Source organism: Ursus arctos, unplaced genomic scaffold (assembly GCF_023065955.2).
Source record: "Ursus arctos isolate Adak ecotype North America unplaced genomic scaffold, UrsArc2.0 scaffold_12, whole genome shotgun sequence".
NCBI lineage: Eukaryota > Metazoa > Chordata > Mammalia > Carnivora > Ursidae > Ursus > Ursus arctos.
In genome coordinates, this window is record NW_026622786.1 from 27,583,375 (window position 1) to 27,606,198 (window position 22,824).

General features: G+C 39.3%; 1 protein-coding gene across 4 annotated transcripts in view; it reads right to left on the reverse strand.

Moving 5' to 3' along the window:
- Positions 1–22,824, reverse strand: part of TLCD4 (TLC domain containing 4) — a 98,772-nt gene that overhangs the window by 67,444 nt on the left and 8,504 nt on the right. The window lies entirely within an intron of this gene.

Here is a 22,824-nt window from a genome sequence, read left to right on the forward strand (position 1 = left end):
CTTGGGTCCCGGAAAGGGCTCAGAAACGGGAACACCCAAGGCGGGCTGCGGTGGGATCCTGGAAGAACACGCCTCGCCAGGGACAGGGAGTGCGGTTCCTCCTCTTCCCAAAGCAGGGAGCAAAACTACCAAGTGAGGAGAACGGTCTGAGCCCGCTTTCGCCGCGGTCAGTACCTGGGCTCGCCACGTAACCGAAATTCTTTTCAGATTATGAATTTATACTATTAACAGACAGGAGGTGCAAAAGGTAATTGCATATTTTTCATGCCACGTCTGACTTGGCCGAAGCCAAGTCCGCCCTGTTCTTGCTGGGGGCTGCAGGTGCATTCCAAACTGGGTAGGGGGCGTGTGTGAAAGAGGCCCGTTCTCTTGGAGCAGCCTCCTCTGGAATCCCTGAAAAACACCCTAGAGTGCACTAGCACTCCACCTACACCCAACACTCGGAGCCCCTCTGCTGTCAGGGTGGGGAAGTAGGATTTGAATTTTTGGTGCTGGCGGAGAATTCCACGTTGCCCAATGCATAAAGTTTGCCATTCAGTAGTAGCTCTTCTGACCTGCTAAGTACAGTCCCAAAAACCTTCAAATGTTCTGGATCAACAGCATGGAATTGTTTTGAATAAAATAAAATAATGAAGAGGTATATTTAGGCTGTTATATTTGCGAAAAGTAATCACAAAATTTTGATGAGGTGGGTTCTAATGTTAATTATCAAGCACCATCTTAATAATGTAGGGCAGTTATTTGTAAGAAATGCCTATCAGTGGAGCTAATGTTTTACCTAATATTCACATGCACACAAATACACGTTAGCTAACCGAACCTCACTGAGGCTCAATTTCTTCATCTATAAAATGGGGATAATAATTCATAGTTACCGCTGGAGACCCCAGTCTTGGCAAATGTACCTCAGACAGACCTAGAAAGACAAAACCTATTTTGCCCTACAGGGACAGCAGCCTGCCTGCAGTCAAGCAGGGTAGAAGATCCTGCAGGCCCCCAGGACGTATCTCTTTCCCCCCAAAAAAAACTCTCAGGAGTGCCCTTTGACACTGCACAACCTGTCCCATCATATTTGCTTCACACAGTCCTCGACAACTTTGGTTGACCCCACACCTGCCTTGAATTCATGTGGCTAGATCATAACTCTGTGGAGGCAGGATGGTTGTGTGTGCACATCTGTGGGGTAAGCTCTACACTTACGGACTGCACATGTCATCTCCCCCCGGGCTCTGCCTCAAGGTACCACCTCCAGACCCTCCCCTGTGTTTGTCTCCAGTGGCTGACAGTTGCTCTGTTTTTTCCTGATAGATGCATCGTCATTATGTTTAATGTGCATATTGTCTTACGCCCACAGCAGCAGCCAAAGCCAAGTAAACCCACAAAAATCCACTCTATACTCTATGTCCCACTATATTCCTTCGTATTAGGCCTCTGCAAATGTGCCATCAAATCTGGAGGACTGTTGCGAGAGTATACAGAGCGTGGAAGTGAACACATCAAGGACAAGGCCTGAGATAAGGAAAGGAATTCAGTAAATACTAGTTGAATTTTGAAACTTTTAAACTAATCAAAACTCAATGACCTTAGGAGGTAGAAAACCATTATCAACTGCATATTTTTTTCATCAAAATTGTAATGCAGCTTAATTTCTTTAAAAATATTCATTTCATTATTCACATTTAAGTCTCTAATTATTCTTAACTTTGTTTTACCAATCCTCTCTTTCCAAGGACAATTCCCCCAAATTCTGTTATTTGCTATCTTAAATTTTTTTGCTTGTTAACTGTGAGGTATCAAAGCTGAACTGCACTTCTTATACTTTTGTTCATTGAAACAGTTCAGAGAAATGAAATTATCTTTCCTTAAAAAGAGAAAAAAATACAAAAATTCTTTTGAGGCAAATTTTCCTGATAAAAAAATTTTTTTGCATGCACTCTAGACAAGAAATATGGTTTATTATATATGTTCCTCTCTATGTATCTTTTGTGTGTGTGTGTTTCAAGTTTTTTTAATTCCAGTATGATTAACGTACAGTGTTATATTAATTTCAGGTGAGCAATATAGTGCCTCAACAATTATATACATTACTCAGTGCTCATAATAGGTGTACTCTTAATCCCCCTCACCTATCTCACCCATCCTCACACACATATATATACACACACCATATCTCCTTTATCCATTCGTCTATCAAACACCTGGGTTGCTTCCATAATTTGGCTGTTGTAAATAATGTTGCAATAAACATAAGGGTACATATATCTTTTCAAATTAGTGTCTTCATACTCTTTGGGTAAATATCCAGTAGTGGAATTACTGGATCATATGGTAATTCTATTTTTAATTTTTTGAGGCAACTCCATACTATTTTCCACAGTGGCTGCACCAGTTTGCATTCTAACCAACAGTGCACAAAGGTTCCTTTTTCTCCACATCCTTGTCAACACTTGTTTCTTGTGTTTTTTATTTTAGCTATTCTGACAGGTGTGAGATGAAATCTCATTGTGGTTTTGATTTGCATTTCCCATGATGAGTGCTGTTGAGCATCTTTTCATGTGTCTGTTGGCCATTTGTATGTCTTCTTTGGAGAAATGTCTGTTCATGTCTTCTGCCCATTTTTTAATGGATTATTTGGTTTTTTGGTGTTGAGATGTATACGTTCTTTACGTATTTTGGATACTAACCCTTTATTGGATATGTCATTTGCAAATATTTTCTCCCATTCAGTGGGTTGCCTTTTAGTTTTGTTCTCTGTTTCCTTTGCTGTGCAGAAGCTTTTTATTTTGATGTAGTCCCAGTAGTTTTTTGTTTTGTTTTGTTTTGTTTTTTCAAAGATTGTATTTATTTATTTGACAGAGAGAGACAGCCAGCAAGAGAGGGAGCACGAGCAGGGGGAGTGGCAGAGGAAGAAGCAGGGTCATAGCGGAGGAGCCTGCTGCGGGGCTTGATCCCAGAATGCCGGGATCACGCCCTGAGCCAAAGGCAGACGCTTAACGACTGAGCCACCCAGGCGCCCCTGATGTAGTCCCAGTAGCTTATTTTTGCTTTTGTTTCCCTTGCCTTAGAAGACATATCTACAAAAATGTTGCTATAGCCAATGTCAGTGAAATTACTGCCTGTGTTATCTTCTAGGAATTTTTTATGGTTTCAGGTCTCACATTTAAGTCTTTAATCCATTTTGAGCTTATTTTTGTGTATGGTGTAAGAAAGTGGTCCAGTTTCATTCTTTTGCATGTAGCTGTGCAGTTTTCCCAATACCATTTGTTGAAGACAAATTTTCCTGATAAATTTGTTTCCAAAAATTCCTAAACTACTAAATAGAGACAACTGTTTAGAAAGCTGAGACCAAAAGCTGCTTCTTTCTAAAATAACAAGATAATTAAGGCAGAAGTATTTTGGAAGATTGCCTCAATTCTTCACTCTGCTCTGTTAGTGAAGATATAACCAAAAAAACACCAAGCATTTTGATCAGAAAGATTGATTTAGTTAAAAATTAATAACCCCAGGCACTACCGTTTAAATTATTATTGATAGTTTTAATGTATCAAGAATTTGTGAGGGGTTTTGGGTTTTTGTTTGTTTGTTTTTTAGTATTTAAAAGTCCTTTTGGGGTGCTGGGTGGCTCAGTCAGTTAAGCGGTTGCCTTTGGCTCAGGTCACAAGGTCCCCCCCACCCATCAGGCTCTCTCCTCAACAGGGAGCCTGCTTCTCCCTCTCCCTCTGCCTGCCATTCCCCCTGCTTATGCTCTCTCTCTCTGTCAAATAAATAAATAAATAAGTAAGTAAGTAAGTAAGTAAGTAAATAAATAAATAAATATTTAAAAATAAAGTCCTTTCCTTTGTTTTTCAGAATTTTTCACGAAAAAACTATTTCTGGTTATTACCAATGGTTAGCTCCGGGTAGGTGAGATCCCTTTTGTGTTCTTTTTGCTTATGTTATTTTATGTGGCTTTTTCCTGTAATATGTATGCATTGCTTTTGTGTGGATTTTTTATTTTTAATGAAAGTAATACATATAAGCGAAAATTCCAATAGTTCAATAGTTCATAAAGGCTTATAACAAAAACATCCGAGTCCCATCAGCCCCTTGGCCAATGTCCCCCCCACTTCACCCCATGTTCCACATAACCCTACTAAGTGTTCATTTCCTAAACAATATGCTTATACCAATGTTTCCTGACTTATATTTTTAGACATTATTTATTGACTTCTTGTCCTGGTATTTGAGGATTTAGCCCTTTCACACATACCACCAGCACCACTTTGCCCTTACCCTTCCTTCTCACACAGCTACATCACAACTTCTGTTCAAATCAATAATTTGTGTTTTTATCATCCTGTCAATGTAAATACAGTGCATTGCAAGTAAGGTGCCATGATAGTGCTTCTTTTGAAAATCTCCTGTTGTCCCTGGAGTTAATAATTGCCTTCCTTTTTCACTTTTTTTTTTTTTAATGTATCTAACCAGAATTTTATTCAGCTGCTTCAACATATCTGTCAAATGCCCATTGGTATCTATCAATGCCCAAACATTAGAAATTCACTCTCTTATTTCGTTGAAGCCCAGATTTCAGTAGTTTACTCAGAGCGTGCGCATAGAAGGTAAATTTTTTAGCATGCTTGCATGTCTGAAAATGTCTGTATTCTATTCTCATCCTCAACTGATAATTTGGATAAACTGAAGATCATTTTCCCTCAGCATTTTAAGAGCACTGTTCCACTGTGTTTTACTTCCAGTATTGCCGCTGAAATAAATGCCTAATGCCTTTCTGGTTCTCCTTCCTCTGTATCTGGTCTATTCTTCATTCTAGAATCTTCCCACTACCTTTATAGTCTGAAATTTCACAATGATGTGGTGCCTTAGAATGGGCCTTTTCTCTTGGATTGTGCTAGACCCTAAGGGGTGTTTTCAATCTTACCTGTAAAGCTTTCTTTCATTAGTTTTTTGCTAATTTCCTCCTTCTCATTTTCTATGTTCTTTCTCTGTGAACTCTTGTCAGCAGGATGTTGGGACTTTATTATTCTCCAGATTGATTGTCCTTTTATCCCACTGATTATCTCTACAGCTTTCTTTTCTTTTCTTTTTTTTTTTAAGTAGGCTCCACACCCAGCATGGAGCCCAACGAGGCCGAACTCACGACCCTGAGATTAAGACCTTAGCTGATATCAAGAGTCAGATGCTAAACTAACTGAACCACCTAGGTGCCCCATCTTTTCTATCATCTATTGTCTAAGACAAAGGTTCTCAACTGGGGCAGAGGTGGGAGGTGTTGATTCTCCCCACCCCAGCCATTTGGTAATGTCTGGTGATGCTTTTGGTTGTCATCACAGGGAAAGGGGGCATGCGTGGGCACCTAGTGAGTAGAGGCCAGGAAGGCTGCTAACCACCTTACAATGTACAGCCTCCCAAGGTAAAGAATTTCCAATCAAAAATGTCAGTCATGCCAAGATTCGGAAATTGTGGACCAGGAGAATTATTTATCTTTATCTTCCAACCTTCTACTGAAGTTTCTATTTCAAACATATTTTTGGCACAGGATGGCAGTGTGCAGTGGTTTAGGCTGGGAAAAAATCTGCAGATTTTTGGATCTGGTTCTGCTTTGGTTGGCTGGTTGGTTTTCTAGATTTCACATATAAGTGAAATCATATGGTATTTATCTTTCTCTATCTGACTTATTTCACTAAGCATAATACCCTCTAGGTTCATCCATGTTGTCACAAATGGCAAAAATCTCATTCTTTTTTATAACTAAGTAATATTCCACATCTTCTTTATCCATTCATTTATCAATGGACACTTAGGTTGCTTCCATATTTTGACTATTGTAAATAATGCTGCAGTAATACATTTACATCTTTTAGACCAGTTTGTTGAATATCCTCTCAGATACTTTTCCATGCATACTTGTATATACTTTGATTTTTTTAAAACAATAACAAAAAGGACTAAAACATACACATTATTTTGTAATTGCTCAGACTATTCCATTCAATGGATGCACCATATTGTATTTTACCAATCCATTATTGTTAAATATTTATGGACCTTACTGTTGGACCAAATTGACAGTTTTCCAGATAGAGCAAAGTAGTAATGTCTGACTAGAAATTAGTTCTAAGATTCAAAGCTAGTTTTGATTGAATGGGGTAACACTGGACGGCTCCTGCTCAGGTCAAGAGGAGAACGAGGGGATACCCACTCTCCCACTGCTAATACAGTGATACCTGCAGTATCAGTCAAGGCAACTAGTGAAAGAGAGAAAGTAAAAACATAACTGTTGGGGAAAAAGATTATACAGTTGTCATTTTTTATGGATTATATGATTACATAACTAGGAAACCCAAGAAAATCAACCAAGAAAATATATAAACAACAGAAAATTAAGTATGGAAGCAGGACACAAAATTAATTTATGAAAATCTGTGACACATATGTATATGTATATATATGTGTGTATACATATAAATACATATACATATATGCACATGTGTTTATTTGTACACATACAATATCCCCTTACAAAATAAAAGAAAGAAAAGACTCCACTTACAGTTGCAGCAAAAAATGTGAAGTGCCTAGGAATAAATTTAACAAGAAATATATAAAGCTTATATGAGGAAAACTTTAAAATGCTCCTGCAGGATCTGAAAGTAGATTTGAATAAATGAAAAGACGGACCACGTTTTTAGGTAGGAAAAGTCAATGTATGTCAATTTTCTCTAAATTTTAATTTTTAAATTTATTGCAATCTCAATGAAAATACCAAGAGGCTTTTTTCTGGAATACGACAAGCTGATTCTAAAGCTCATATGAAAAAGTAAACAAACAAGAAAAACTCCTTTGAAAAGGAAGAACAGCTTTCTATATATTTAAACAAAAATTACAGAACCTCAATAATGAAACATTTTGGGATTGCCATAGGGACTAGACTAATGGAATTGAATAGAAAACCCAGAAATAGATCCAAATAAGTGGCATCTCAAATCAGTGAGATAAGATAGACTCTTTAATAAATGTGTATCATCTGGAAAAAACAAAGTTAAATCTATATCTCATATTGTATGAGATAAATTCCAAATGGGTCAAATATTTAAAGTATGAACACTCAAATGTACTATAAGAAAATATGGGTGAATTCCCTTCTTACTTTGGAATGGGAAGGTCTTTCTCACTATGATTCAAAATCTAGAAGCCATAAAATATTAATAAATCTAACTAAGAATAAAAAAACCACTATGAGGTTAAAAAAAATAACAATAATAACATACACAAAGTTGAAATACAAATTACAAACTGGGAAAAAACGATCTGGTGCTCAAATCACAGGTAAAGGGCTAATCTCCTTAATAAATAACAAGCTTCTAGAAATCGAGGAGAAAAAGCCAGTTGCTCAAGAGAAAAATAAAGGGCATTAACAGACAAGTGACAGAAAAAGAAATATAAAAATGATCTGCACATATTATAAATGGTCTTCATTCATATAAGATATGCAAATTAAAATTAACCACCCTCATCCCAGGAACAGATTGTTATTCTATTTTCCCCCTACTCTGACTTTGGAGCATTTACTTCTTACTTCATTCTCTTCAGACTCGCACTATCCATCACAGTTTTGGGAAAAAGTGGGAAATTTATGAAACTGTGTCCTTTTTTTTTTTTTTAAGTTTTAGATCCAAACACCTCATTAACAAGGCAGATAACCTTAACTGGGTAACAGCGTATTATTGCTTATCAAAATATTAAAATTTATGCTTGATATTTTGAAGCACGAAAAACCCATGTATCATGATAAAAATCAGAATACATTCCCTATCCTATTCCTAGGAACAAATATGTTTTTTAAAAAATAGAGTCAATAGCTGAATTATTCAAAGTCATTTTCATAGGCTTTGTAGTGAAATACAATTTTAGAATTTAGAAATATACCTTAGTATAAACATCTCCTGCCCCACCGATCCTCTGACAAACGTATTCAACTCCAAATCAAATTTCTGTAGTGATGTAAATCTACTACTTTCTTGGTCATATAAGTTCACATGCACTATTCATATGACCTATCCTAAAAATAACTAAAAAGAGAAAAACGAGAAATTTTCATGAAAGTATTTTTTAATATACATATTATCTCCCTTACATGTCCCAACCAAATTGATCTCTTAATGTCATTATGATGATTGTTCATACAATATAGTATTACTATAATCAATCCACTCCCATACATCTAAGTCATGTTCATTACTAACTTCAGTTCCTGTTTTTAGACACTCTATATACAAAATTAAAAGCATCAGGAAAATGCATATGCTGCATTCAGATCTTCCACTTAATCTTGAGGTCTGTATTCTTTGCCTTTTGGTAAAAACAACACATTTTTGCCTTCCAGCAAGGAAGTTTTTAAAAATTACCATCTCTTTTCAAGATACTTTTATTTTACTTTGCAATATACTAATTTTTTTATTTTAAAAAGAAGGCAATCTAGTTTTAATTAAAAATAAATCATCTCGTGGAAATGTATTTTCCACAAGGAAAGGTACAGTTCTAGTCGCAGATTTTAAAGTTCTCACTGGTAGAAAATACAAGGTAAAAAGTAATGTTTGAAAGACTTTTGATTAAATGTCTTCAAACTTTGTCAAATGTGTTTCACAACAACATGTGGAGTTTCCCCAAATGCTAACATAATGTTTAATAACCAAAAAGTAAGAAGAAATGGATTGCAGAGTAAGGAAAAAGTTAATTATTAGTACTAATTATACATAACATATGAGAAACTATAATATTAATAATGAAAAGGCTATCAGGATATTTAACTTAATCCCTGACTTCTCCCCCTAAAATATAAATCAAGCATTTCACAGAAATACTATATACACCAAATTGAAATGAAACGTCCCAATTTTTTTAGCACAAAAATTATTTCTTTTGCTGTCAATAGGAAACTCGCTTTCCCCCCTAAATATTTAGATATAAGGTGAAGTCTTCAGAATTTGGACCTTTGGCAATAACCAGTTTGCAGATGGAACACTACCTGCAGTGGTTCTCAAACTTTCACCCACCAACAACCGAGTCCCCTCGGACTCCCTTCCTGCCCCACAGAAGCATTCACCGTCTGCTTTGGAGCAACCATCACCATCTAGCCTCCTCTGCTCCAGCGTTGTTCCTACAACTTCTAATTTACCTCTGTTACTATCATCAGTAAGAAATTAATAAATATTTTCTGAATTTAGAAATAAATAAGACCATATATTCATCCAAAGTCCAGCAGGGTTTTCGTTAAGTGCCTCATTATCAAAGCCCAGCACCAAAGGAAAGGCAACATTATGGTCCATCAGAGCCCAGAGCACAACTGTGTTCCGGGAGTTCAATCACTAAAGATCCCAGATTTTCAGTGGCCTGGAGACAGAGTATCTGTCTTGTGCATCTCTGCACTGGACACCCACCCTGCAAAGGTGACGCGCTCTGCATGTATTCTCCCCTCACGTATGTTCCCCCCTTTCCTCAGCTTGCCAAGGAATTCCTTTCGGAATTCAAAGTTCTACAGTTCAGGGAGAGGCGTAACTGATAATCTGTATCTACAGAGGGAAAGAGCAAAAGAATGACATACTTCCCCTCATTTTTTATCCTGAACAATTATCCAAAGGTAATAAAAGGCAATCAAGTGATTTAAAGGACTACTTTGCCTTTCCTTTTAGAGCTCCTACAGAGGAACTGACCTCTGGTTTGCAAAGGAAGTCCTGTACCAGATGACATTATAAAAACTATCAAGATTTGGCTTTTAACAGTTTTATGCACACAGTATTCTACTCGTACCGAAAGGGAAAGTAGTGCCCCGCCCCCCCTTGGCCGATGTATCAATGTAAAGGTAAGAGGAATTCAGTTTCAATTCACTCAGTCTTAACCCAATTTATCATTTCTTTCAACAAAGAATGAACATTGTAAGAGCATCACGGGAGACTTTTAAAACAATTGAGTAAATCCTGATTGCTAGTTATACAAGAAATTCTTGAGAAATAAGTAACTACAACCAACAGTTAAAAACACCGACTGTTCACATTCAACATTTGTTATGTTGATTTGGAAGGCGGAGGGGACAAACAAATAGAGCTAAAGTTCAAAACCACTTGTCTCCTAAACAATGTAGATGTGGGTTTTGTTGTTGTTGTTTGTGTTTTCTGGTTTGGTTTGGGTTGTTTTGTTTTGTTTTGTCTTTATTTGGTAGATCTGCCCTTCTTCAGTTTAATTAACATTACAACAAGAAAAACTAATCATTCTTTGAATTTGGAAATCAATATAAAAATACAAAGTGTTAACTCACTGACATCCCAGTTATCACCTCATCATCCTGAACCCAGAACTCAGCCCTTCCACTAGTTTCCATAGAAAATTATCTCTGAGATGTTCATGATTTTCCCCCCAAGTTTACCTAAAATTAAGGAGTTTCTGGGGAGTAGATTGGCTTCCCACCAGCTCTGTGTTCTTCTCTTTCTTCTTCCCTACATGGGAATCAAAGGAGTATCTTCTGTTGCTTAAACTCCTTTGCGTTTCACTGCTTGCCTAAAGTGGCTCTTCCAAACAAATGCAGCCCTATCCCTAAAATAAGTCCTGAGAAGCACATTCTTCAAGCTGGTCCCCCTCCTTTGCTCTCATTTCTCAGTAAGCTCTTGTATTCTCTTAGCCCTTGACCTCTCACCTCCAAGTTTTGATGATTCCTTGCACTCAATAACACATGGGCTTTTCTGCTTTAGTTCTGAGCTCTAACGTCTGCAATTAACTTTGCTCAGTTCATTTCCACCCACTCCAGGCAATGGCCTCATCCAATTTGGACCCTATCTCAGCTTTGACTTATCTCTGTCCTCTCTATGCTCCCAAACACTGACAAGCATCTACCATCAACTCAACTTACACAGTATCTAACACTCTCTTTCTTAAGCTCTAGATTTTTATTACCAATATTCTATCATGTGTTCCAGGTTCATCAAATGCAATAAAATAGAACTCATCATCCCCCCTCCTCCCCATACTCTTTTTTCTCACTTTTCTCAGCTTATGGAGTCACCATGCCTCCACCAAACCCAAGAAACCTCAATTTTCCTAGATTCTCCCCATTCGCTTAGCCCTCTGCATCCATGTAGACACCAATTCTGTCAATTCTACTTGCTAAAGATCTTCCATATATTTACCTCCTCTACCCTTCCTCTTTCACTCCCCAAGTTTAGGCCTATATACCTTCCCAATCGCTGATGTCTCTCTGGCATCTTCCGTCTTTGGGCCTTTTTATACCAGGATAATAACTTATTTTCCCATGTTCTCCCAGTACTTAGTACCACATGTTTCACACACAACAGACCCTCAATAAATATTTATTAGTTACGGAAGAGATTTTAAATCCTTGTGATCTCACACCTTTCCTTTCCTTGGCCTTCAGAGATTGCCTCTGTCTCTCCGACCTCAGGCTTCTTCAGGATTCTTCTAAATTGCCGTTGATTATCTTCTTATTCCTTCACTTTGGGCCAAAACTTTCTATTACTCTTTATTGCCTATCTAATAAATGAATGCCATGGAAGTCTTCCATTCTAGCTCAAACCTACCTTTCCGGTCTCATGGTTCATATTCTCCCTATCACATTCTTTACGTGGTCTAGCTAAACTCAGCCACTAGCCATTCCCAAAACATGCAGTGCGTTTTCCTGACTCCTTGCTTTTGCCCATGCTTCCAACCCAGAGAATGTCTTTCCTTCCCCTCTTTCCCTGTCAAAAGTATCCCTAGTTTTAAGACCTACTTTCTTCCTAAAATTTACAGATTCCTCCAGACAGAATTTCTCTCTCCCTCTTCTCTCCTTCTTTCAAACTTAGTTTACAATTTGCTTTGTACAAGTATTTTATTTCTTCTACTAAAAAAGTTGTTCAAAGCAGTGTTTTTCAGACCACCTGAAATAGAATAACTGGAGTCTTGCTAAAACAAAATATAACAAAAACGCTCCTAACTCAGAGTTTCGGGAGGGAGAACTAAGAACCCTGCAATCCGAAAGCAAGCGCCCCAGGAGAGTGCGCAATGAAGCTGGAGACCTCGGAGTTGCAGAAGTGGGCCTTGAAGCTGGTCAGACTGGAAGTTGCATTCCAGTTATGTCTCTGTTAAAGGATAGTTGTAAGAAAAAGCTAATAAAATTATGACTTTGGTACAGATAGAAAAGAAAAAAAATAGAGGTTACTTAACTCATTTAATGAGGTAACCAGGCAGATGTTGTAAACTGTTCAGAAGAGAATCTGAAAGAAACGCATTCATACAGAGTTGCAAAATGGCTCAGACACGACAAAAGGCTACCGTTAAGATAATCCAGAAGGATGTGCAATAACTCAAAGACAGTGACAAGAGTCAGGTGACCTAGAAGATGTCCTTTAGGCAATGCAGAGTTTTCTACAGAGACATAAGATTTTTTCTGTACCTCTTACTAGCCGTGTGACTTTGAGTATGTTACTTAACTTCCCTGAGCCTCAGTTACTTTTTTCTGTAAAATAAGATTTCATAATAAAAAAAAAATCTTAGTGGGGATAATGCTTACTCAATACTGCTCTTATGAGAATTAAGTGAGTTAAGGAGCACCAAGCACTCAGGACAATGCTGAGTACATCATACTCGATAAACATGACATAGTAGTACCAGTACCAGTGTAGTGTTACCACTAACTAGAAGTTTCTTGAGACCCTTTCTTGTTTCCTAATGAATGTATTCATTCAATTAATCAACCAATTCGCATAAAATACCTATCCGTGCTAGGTTTGGGTGGATAATAAAATAGTCCCTGTTATCAAGGAGTCCAGGGTGGCCAAGGAGATGAGAACCTGAGTCAATAAGTACATGGGATACAATAAGTGAAAATAAAAGTATGTGAGCACAGTTGACAACATGGCTAACCATGTGTGAAACGTACAGAACGCTTACAGAAAAGCGTTATCAAGGGGAACGTAAGCTGAATCTTGAAGGATGAGCAGGAAATCACCAAGTGTGTGCTAACAAATATCGTGCTAGATCATTATGTATGTTAACCTTATTTAACCCACATTAGAGCCATACAATAATAGCTCACTCTGAGTACTTACTATGTGTCAGGTGCTATTTTAAATAATCATCATTATCTTACTCTATGAAGAAGAAAAATCCTAAGGCTTAGAGAAATCAAGTAACTTTCCTAAGATGATATAGCCAGTGAGTGGTAAAGCCATAATTATTGCCAGATAACCTCTTTCCAAAGTGTAGGAAATATAACCTCAATTTACTAATAGAAGAATGAAAAGCTAGAGAGATGATGAGATCTCCCAGAGAAACTGATTAGAAATTTTGTCCCTGGTTTTAAAGGCCAGGCAGATGAGAAGGAAGAATACTCAAGAAAGAGGGAGAACATACAAAACCCTGGAAGCATGGAGAAGCTTAGCATGGCTCCAGGAACCAGAGATGTTTGGAACTCAATAAGCACTTATGGAAACGGCAATCAAAGATAAAGTCACTGGGGGCACCTGGGTGGTTCAGTCATTTAAGTGGCTGCCTTCGGCTCAGGTCATGATCTCAGGGTCCTGGGACTGAGCCCCATATTGGGCTCCCTGCTCAGTGGGGAGTCTCCTTCTCCCTCCTCCTCTGATGTTCCCCCTGCTTGTGCTCTCTTGCTCATGCTCTCCCTCAAGTAAATAAATAAAATCTTCATAAAATCTAAATAAATTTTAAAAAAAGATAAAGCCACTAAAGTAGGCAGGGACTGTGAGAAAGAAATTACACCACACTAACTATTGCTCAGGAGTATATGAAAACTATGACAGATTTTAAGCTAGAGAATGAGATCAAAGGTTTAGAAACTGGAGGCAAGGCAAACAGTTATGAGACAGCAAAGACTACTATTATTGAGATCAAGAGTTTTGAACTCCAACAACCTGCCACTTATCATAACCTCTGGAAAGAGAACCTCTTTGAGCCAGAGTCTCCTCATCTGTAAAATGAATATAATAATAGGGTCACCACGAGGCTTAACTGAAAGAAGGTAGGTAAGCACCTGCTAATGTACTCCAGATCTAAAAGGCATTCAATAAACGATGGTAGTAGTATTAACAGTTGTTTATTGCTACTTTTGTTGTGATGCAAATACACTGAGACCTAGTTTAGGTCTTTCTGAAGGAAGAACACATTAAATAAGTACTCTTTTACCTAGGCTGTTTGATTTGTTCAGACATAATAGTTTGATCTGTTTAGACATGGTAGACTGATTTAGACAACAAAGTCCCAGGAGCACAAAAAGAACCAGATTTCAGGAATGGCATGAGGTTAAGGGTTCAGTTTATCAAACATTTCTTGTGTCCCTACCGTGTGTGTCTAACACTATATTAAGTGGTACATATCTAAAAGTAGTTAAGACACAGTCTCTTTTCACAAGGAATCATCGCTCTACGATTTAATTATCTTGGTTGATTTCCTTATCCTAGATGCCTGGCCTCCTCTCTTAATTACAACCTCACCCTCCCCTAAGGTCTGATATTTACACTACTCTTATAGAAATGGTCTTGGTTTCCCTACTTGATTACCTGCCTTCCTCCCTTATCTTGGACTCCTTCCTTTCCTGGCTACTCCAGCTGGACAGGTCAGATTACAGCTGTTTGATCGAAACCTATTCTCAGTACCCTGGTTTGAAGACACCTTGCTCCGATGGTGAAGTTAAACTAATTTTCTCAACAGCTGGTGCCAGAATTCTTTTCAGAGGAAAATGCCTTGATGAGTCATTGTGAGTAGACGGTATGACTGAGGAATGAGGTTAGCAAGAGACAGGATCATGAAAGACAAAATATTCTACTTCAGAAATTCACCTGGGGGTATGGAGGAAATGCTTAGAAAAGAGAAGAGAAAGAAAAGAGATGGAAGACAGAGGAACTTCACAGTATACTCAAATACTTTTAAAAATGTATAACGCTTTATCTTATTTGCATTTCTTTTACTCCCCTCATGTCTTCCAAATCTTTAGTAAGCCTTCCATAATCCCTAAGCCCCCACACCTCCCCACAAACACATACGCTATGTGAGCAGGTTGGGGGGGAGGGGTAAGTGAAGAAATCATGGAGCCAAGTCACTGCAAGAAGACAAAAGGAGCCGAATGGAGACTGCACACCCAGAACAGTGACACAGCCCATAAATCTGAACCCATCCGTAGGGGTTCATCTGGGAAATTGGCAGAACATATCAGCAGGTACAGTGCTTTACCTAAAGGTTGTGTAATAGGGCGCCTGCATAGCACAGTCGTTAGGCGGCTGCCTTCGGCTCAGGGCGTGATCCTGGTGTTCTGGGATCGAGTCCTACATCGGGCTCCTCCACTGGGAGCCTGCTTCCTCCTCTCCCACTCCCCCCTGCTTGTGTTCCCTCTCTCGCTGGCTGTCTCTCTGTCACATAAATAAAATCTAAAAAAAAAAAAAAAAAAAAAAAAAAAAGGTTGTGTTATAGGGGCTTGAAACAATCTTAACTAGTTAAAAAGCAAAACAGATGGTCTCAGCTGATACCTGGGTCATGATTTCTTCAGTGTCATTGATGATTTCGTACCAACTGCCTTTCCAACATACCTACTGCCTTCCTCAGAGGCGGCCACCGTTCCTACCCGGTTACTGCAACAGTCTCCTGGAGATCAGCAAACATTTTCTTTCTCCCTTTTTTCAATTTAATTAATTTATTTATTTAGATAAAAGAACAAGCAGGGTGGGGGAGTGGGGAAAGAGAGAGAATGTCAAGCAGGTTCCATGCTCAGCGCAGAGCCTGACTCGGGGCTTGAGCGCAGTACCCCAAGATCATGACCTGAGCCAAAATCAAGAGTGAGACCCTTAACTGACTGCGCCACTCAGGAACCCCAGCAGACATTTTCTTAAAGGGCCAGATAAGCAGTTACTCCACTCTGCACAGAAGGCCTGGAAGCAGCTACAGACAATATGTAAATGAATGGGTTTGGTTGTATTCCAATAAAACTTTTTTACAAAATCAGGTGCTGATGTTCTGTCCTGCCCCTTCCATTCTCTACATTATAGATACTCTTTCAAAATGCCACTCCTCTGTAAAAACACTTGTCTTCCCATTAACCTCAGGATAAAGTCCAAATTCCTTAACAATGTAAATACATTTCAAACTATTATCTCCTCTCTAGCCATTTCTGGCTTCAAACTCAATTTTCAGCACTACTGAACTGCTTTATATTCCCCAGGTTCCTGGTTCTCTCTTCCTTCCATGCATTTACATACGCTGTTCTTTGGCCTGGAATCTTCCTCTCTTTCCGGACTCCCCTGATTAGTTCATTCCTACTCATCTAAATTTCAAGTTTCACATCAAGTCTAACTTCCTCCAGGAAGATTTTCCTGATCCCTAAATTCTCACAAAGTGTTGAGGTTGCTGGTTTAATTGTCTGAATCTCCTGTTAGTTTGAAGCCCTGTGAGGACAGGAAACTGGTCTGCCACTCATCACTGTATTCCAAGGTACTCAATAAATAACTGGATTCTTGACTGATGAGAAAAAAAAAGACAAGAACCAACCTAAAAATGAAGGGGGCCCGCAAAGGCTATTTGGTGGTGCATAACCTGAGATTTGTTTGAATTGTTCCCTCTAACCCAAAATCTGCTCCTAAAGCATTTTCTCCTTTGCTGTTGTAGCTTGCAGAGAGGTTTAGGAAATACACATTACATCATCACACTTTCTGATGCAGGAACCAAAGTCCTGAAGGGTTTCACTTCTGCCTTGGTTTCCAAAATTAATCTGTTCACCCTCTCCTTGGCACCTGATCTCTTACCTCACGTCGTTTACAGTCTTGTATATAGCGTACTTATATCTGATAATTACCCTTGCAGAGAGATCTTGGGTTGCCTTTCTGACCAATACTCACATTTCAGATACCATGTAGGGGGCATATTCTATATGCCCAGGCTCACAGGGCTTCCTCGATAAGCCAGGCCTACAGGACTTAATCACTCAGTCCTCAGGTTAGCCTCGCAATGATGTTCTCAGACATTTCCTTTTATTATTTCCACTCTACAGTTGACAAAAGGAAGACCTAGAGGTAGTAAGTAACTTGTGAAAGAAAATGGCAGAGCTGGGATGGAAGGGAGGAAAGTCTGGCTGCCAAGCTTGAGTTTCTGAGCTCATACTACTTTATATTTCCTTTGGGACCACATCACTTCCCTCTGTTGAGTGCTATTCCTGCCCAAGCCCCAAAGTCTTCTGCAGCACTCCTGCATGTTTCATCCTGAACCTCACGGACAGTGTGGCTGGATTCAAGGCTGTCGTAATCACTGACACTTCTAGAGCACGGCCACTATGCTCAGCCCTATTTATGTATGACCTCATTTAACCTGCACAGACCCTAATATGAAAGATAAAGTTAGCTCTGTTTTATGGAGATGGAAGCAGAGGCACAAAGAGGCAAAATAATGTGTCCAAGGTCACATAATTAGCAATGGGAGAAACTAATTCACACCTAGACACTCTGCCTCCACCACCTGCACTCCTAGGCAAGAAGAGAAAACACAGGGAGGTAAAAGAGAGCTCCTCAGGCTTCAGAGGATGACATGAAAAATATGGGTGAGGTTGAATAATTCGGGCTTTAATCAGCATGGATAGGAGATCATTAACTAAGGATGTCTTAGTCATTGCTGCTTAAAACAAACTATCACAAAATTTCATGGCTTAAAACAATAATCATTTATTAGCTGACAATTCTGTGGGTCCACAAATTGGGCTGGACTTGGCTGAGAAATTCTGCTGGTTTTGCCTGGGCTCACTCACGCGGTGACAGTCAGCAGTGGCAGCTTAGCAGGAGCTTGATGGTCCAAGATGGTTTCTCTAGGGTCAAGGCCGGCTTCATGGGCATGCAACTTGTGCCGCGTTTACTGTTCTGCTATTCCTGTCTCCTCAAGAATCTCCTGAGATTCTGAATAATTATGGAATGGGGAGCTACTGGGCCTTGTAAATTACATTGCCAGTCATGCTGGTGGTTGATGCTGGGTGCCAGCTGGGCATCTTTCTCCACATAGCCTCTCATCCTCAAAGAGGCTAGCCCATGTTTCTTTACATGATGACAGCAGCTTTCCAAGACAGTGATAGCAAAGCCTGCAAGGTTTCTTCAGCTCTGGGCTCACAATTCCCACATCATCACTTCTGCTGCATTTTATTGATCAAAGCAAGTCACAGTGCAAGCTCAGATACTAGGAGGTGGAGATCCAGAGTCCACTCCTTGATGGGAAGAACAGAAAAGTCACAGTGCAAGAGGGCATGTATGGTGGGGGTGGGCTGAGTTTGTGACTATTAATTGCAATCTCTCACAGAGTAAGTACAAAAATAACTTCAGTCTCAGACATGTTATGATTAGGATTTCTCCTATGGTCAATCCACGCAAAGGTATCCAATATAGTTGACCCTTGAACAGCATGGGGGTTTGGGGCACCAACCCCCATGCAGTCAAAATTCTGCATATAAATTTTGATTCCCCCAAAATTGAACTACTAATAGCCTACTGTTGACTGGAAGCCTTACCAATAACATAAACAGTCGATTAACACATATTTTGTATGTTATATGTACTATATACTTTATTCTTATAATAAAGTTAGCCAGAGAAAAGAAAATGTTAAGAAAATTGTAAGGAAGAGAAAATATATTTACAGTATTTGTACTGTACAAAAACTGCATGTAAGTGGACCCATACATATTGTTCAAGGGTTAACTGTATTTGGATAATATAGGTCTAGAACATAAAAGAGAACCCTGGTTGGACATACAAATTTGAGAGCTGTCAACATGCAGATGATAGGTTTCTGAATAAATAAATCAGAACCTCCAGGGAGACTGCATGAATTAAGGCAAAGATAAAGAGGTTCGCTCAATCCTTCAGACTACCCAACCATTTAAGCACTCTCTTCTTCCCATGTATCTCAACCTCTCTAAGAGAGACCATCCATAGGCCTACCTAGTTTCTGTAGCCAGCTCAAAGCCCAGTATCTCTGGGGAAAGTACAGCCTTCTCTATTCCGTCTAGATGTAGCTACACAGAGTCCAATAATTATAAACTAAAAAGAAGTTATTTGATGCCCACACTCAACCCAATATGCAATGGTGGAGCAGGAATACAATTAACCACAATAAAAACTTCCATTTCTAAAAGGACAGAATAGGAAACATGCAACAACCAGAAGTCCTTCATAGTTTTCTTTCCAGATCCTGCCCCGGCCATGGAAGAAATTCCCTGATTAACCAACCCATCTGGATGTGTTTGGTTATACCCACAGTGCCCCTGCATTCACACACTCTGGGAGGTTCTTTGTCCATTATCCTCCAGGTTCAAAATTTAAGTGAAAACTGGAGAGTATGCTTTCCTGGAAATGGCTTGAGGACACAATGATTGGCTTTTGCAGGTCAGATTTCCGGTTTCTTTAGCAATACAATTTCCTCAAAATCTTTGTAGGCTTCTATGCTATTCATCTCCAGTCTGTTACATGTGACAGAAACTATACCCAAAGTTCTTTTCTGGACTGAGCTCTTAAGCTTTCTTATTCTTTAGTTTCTATGCTTTACTCCTTCCTCTTCTCATTGTTTTAATTGTGGCTACTTTGAGGTAATCTTTAAAAACTAAGTGAGGGTAAAACACCGCTAATCTGACCTTTGCTGCAAGGCTAGATCTCTTTGGCTGAGGAATCTTAATGGGTGGGCTTTAAGCATCTGAAAAACAGTCTTCTCCCGTTTGGACCACAGAAATAATTGGATTTTCCAACCCTGTGAGGCCTCTATTTTCTATACACTCTATTTTCTTCCATCTTTCCTTGCAAACTCATCATTTCTTATGTGAGCTCATTTCTTTCTTGGAAAACCTTCCTAAACTAGCCAAGGAGCAACAATTACACTCATATTCTGGTTCTTTCCAAATGCTTCCTCTAAAATTCAGTGATACAAGAAACATGGTCAGTCTTCCAAATTAAGTAGGTGAGATTTTTACCAAATATCTTACAATGGCACTACAAGAATCACCAGTTTTCCAGCCTGCAAGAGCTGTTTCCTCGCTGCCAATGGTCTGACCACTTAGGTAATGCTATATGTTTTAAGACATTGTTAGAAGTCCCCCATTTCCAGGTATCAATTTTTGTACTAGAGTAAAGGCTAACTTGCTGTAATAGAGACCCCAGAAAGCACTGGAAATGAAAGTAAAGAAATGAAAAATGAAAATAAAGAAGACAAAAGTGTCTTTCCCTCTTACATAACAGTTGGGCCTAGACTGACAGGTCATTCTGTTCTATGAGGTCATTCAGGACCCAGATTCCTCCTATCTTGCTATCCCACTCTCTCATAGGATGTCTTCCTCATCTCCATGGTTGCAGATGATCATAGACATGTCCACAAAGGAGATGGCAAACAGCGCAAGGCAAGCTGTCTTCTTTTACAAAGGTAGGGTTAAAGTTGTACTCACCACTTCTAGTTACAGTCCACCGGCAAGAAGTCCCCACAAAATCATACCTAGCTGTAAAGGAGGACAAGGAGTATCCGGCTGAGAGAACATGCACCAGAGGGAAGAAAATGAATGTTATGGTGGCAGCCATTCATCTGCCACGAGAAGTAAGAAGAAAAGAGTCCCAAGGTTAAGAACCCTCAGAGACACAAAGACCAACATCAGGTAAATAAGGATTTTGTTTCTTAGAGGGAAAGAGAATGGCAGTATAAAAAAAGAATACATGAAAGGGCAAATCTAGCTGGTGGCTACCTAAGTTTCCATTTTATTATTTCTAGCATTTTCTAAATATGTTTTTTAAGCTTTTTGGGTTTTTTTTTATCTTAAGGGAAGCAGAAAGAGAAAGAAAAACTAAAGAAGAATATCAAGATAGAGCAATAGTGATGTGAAGAGAATCAGAAGAAAACAGAGTAATCAAAGTCAATGGGAGAAAAAATTTCAATTGCCTGAGAGAACACGAGAGGCTAGAAAAGGAAATGCTCTTTGGACTTGAAAATCTAGAGGTTACTGGTGAATAATTACGGCAGAAGTTAGATTTCAGCAAATTAAGGAGTGAAAATGAACCAAGAAAAATGAGACAGCAAACATGGACAAGAACACTGAGTTTTTAGGAAAAAAGAGAAGATGGTGACTAGTACGACTAGCTCCACTTGCAAGTGGACTGAGATGAGAACCAGCCCCCAGGGACCACGTTGGGGTATCAGGTTCCAGAGACAAGGGTGGCCTACAGTTCTAGCTGCCCAGCATATACAGATTGTGTAACCTGAACAGCTGAACTGGCAGAGTGCTCTGCATGGTAGGCGGGTAAAGTTCTGCCACAGTGCAGAACTACTCTTGGATATGGTGGTTGCATCTTATAGTCGTAGGGTCTTGGGGCCTCCAGAGACAGCGCCTCCACCTACTTCACTCCCATAGTCAGTAATTGCCACTTCTGTGTGAGACAGACAGCTTGCTCACTGGAGAACCAGGGATCCAAGCTGGTGTGGAAATGAAGGACCCAAAACACCTTGGCACAGCTGGTGTGCCAAGGGCAAAACCCCCCTCTTTAGAATACCAATGGAAGGGGGGCAATAAATCAATAAATATGAATGGACAAAAGAGATATGAATCAGCAATAGTAAAACATACACTCTGGGCACTTTTATTGGGCAGATTAAATGGAAAATACGACTCCCTGCCATCCCAAACCCCCATAAAAAAAGACCCAGAATTAACAAATTCTAATAAAAGTTGGTGCTGTTTCTTTAAAGTGGTAGAGAAAGTAGCAATCTCTATTCTGATACTTTTATAAAGCCAAATTTTTTTTAAGAAAACGAATATTTCATGGAGAAAGGACTGGATTGGATTGTCTTTGAGGAAAATAATTGCTGTTGCAATGTGTGCTTATATTTTAGATGGCAGGGAGATCACTGTGGTGGGAGAGAAACAACGATGGGGGATTTACCTTCAGCCTCAGTCACGGCACTTAAGCCCCTTATCCTCTGGAGTCCCAGATGACTGAGGGGGGAAAAAAAGAATGCTCATTCAGATGAAGTCTGAGGCATTGGGATACAGAAAAAGAAACCAAGGGATAAAACATCCTTTGGTGGGAAGTGGCTGAATATTTCTGAAGGATGAGAGGGGCCACCGGACTGAGAGACTAAGAAGAGATCCAAGAAAATGGGGAGAAGGCATCTGAAAGTTCCTTTCTTGGGCGGTTTGTTAGGTCTTTTCAGAACGTTATTGTAGAGCCATATGGTGCTGGCTGACAGGGAAGATGGGCTAAGATAGAGCAAACCTAATGTATCCCATTTATTTGCAAGTTTTATCACAGGAAGGCTCTGTTTCCTTTTCTGGGAGCAAGTCAGGACAGCACAAATTCAACCAAGCTCTTAAATACTCAGACACTCTTTGGGTCAGTATATTACAGAGATATCTTTTATGCATAGGACAGGGTCATTCTAGGGCAAGGCCTGTGTCAGTCAATACCTCTTTCTGTAGTGTTGCGAGGGCCATGCTACCTCTATATGCTGAGAGGAACCTCCATATGTTAGGAGTCCACCAAGATCGGCTGTCTGGCTACCTGCTCAGATGGCCACCTCTCAACACTTGAAATAGAACTTTGCTCTGTGCTCACCAGAAGGCTTCATGAAACAGCCCAATTGAATAAAAATAGTTTGGGAATGGAAAAACACTCTGGCAAAAGCATAAAGGTGTGGTTAAAGACTGGAGGGCCATTTTCATGTGGTTGTGCTGTGCCTGGCTGGTAGTTTAAAGGAGTTATGCTGAGCCAGGCTGATTGATGGAGGGTTTTATTGATTTTGCTTTTATTTTTTAATGGGGGAGACTTG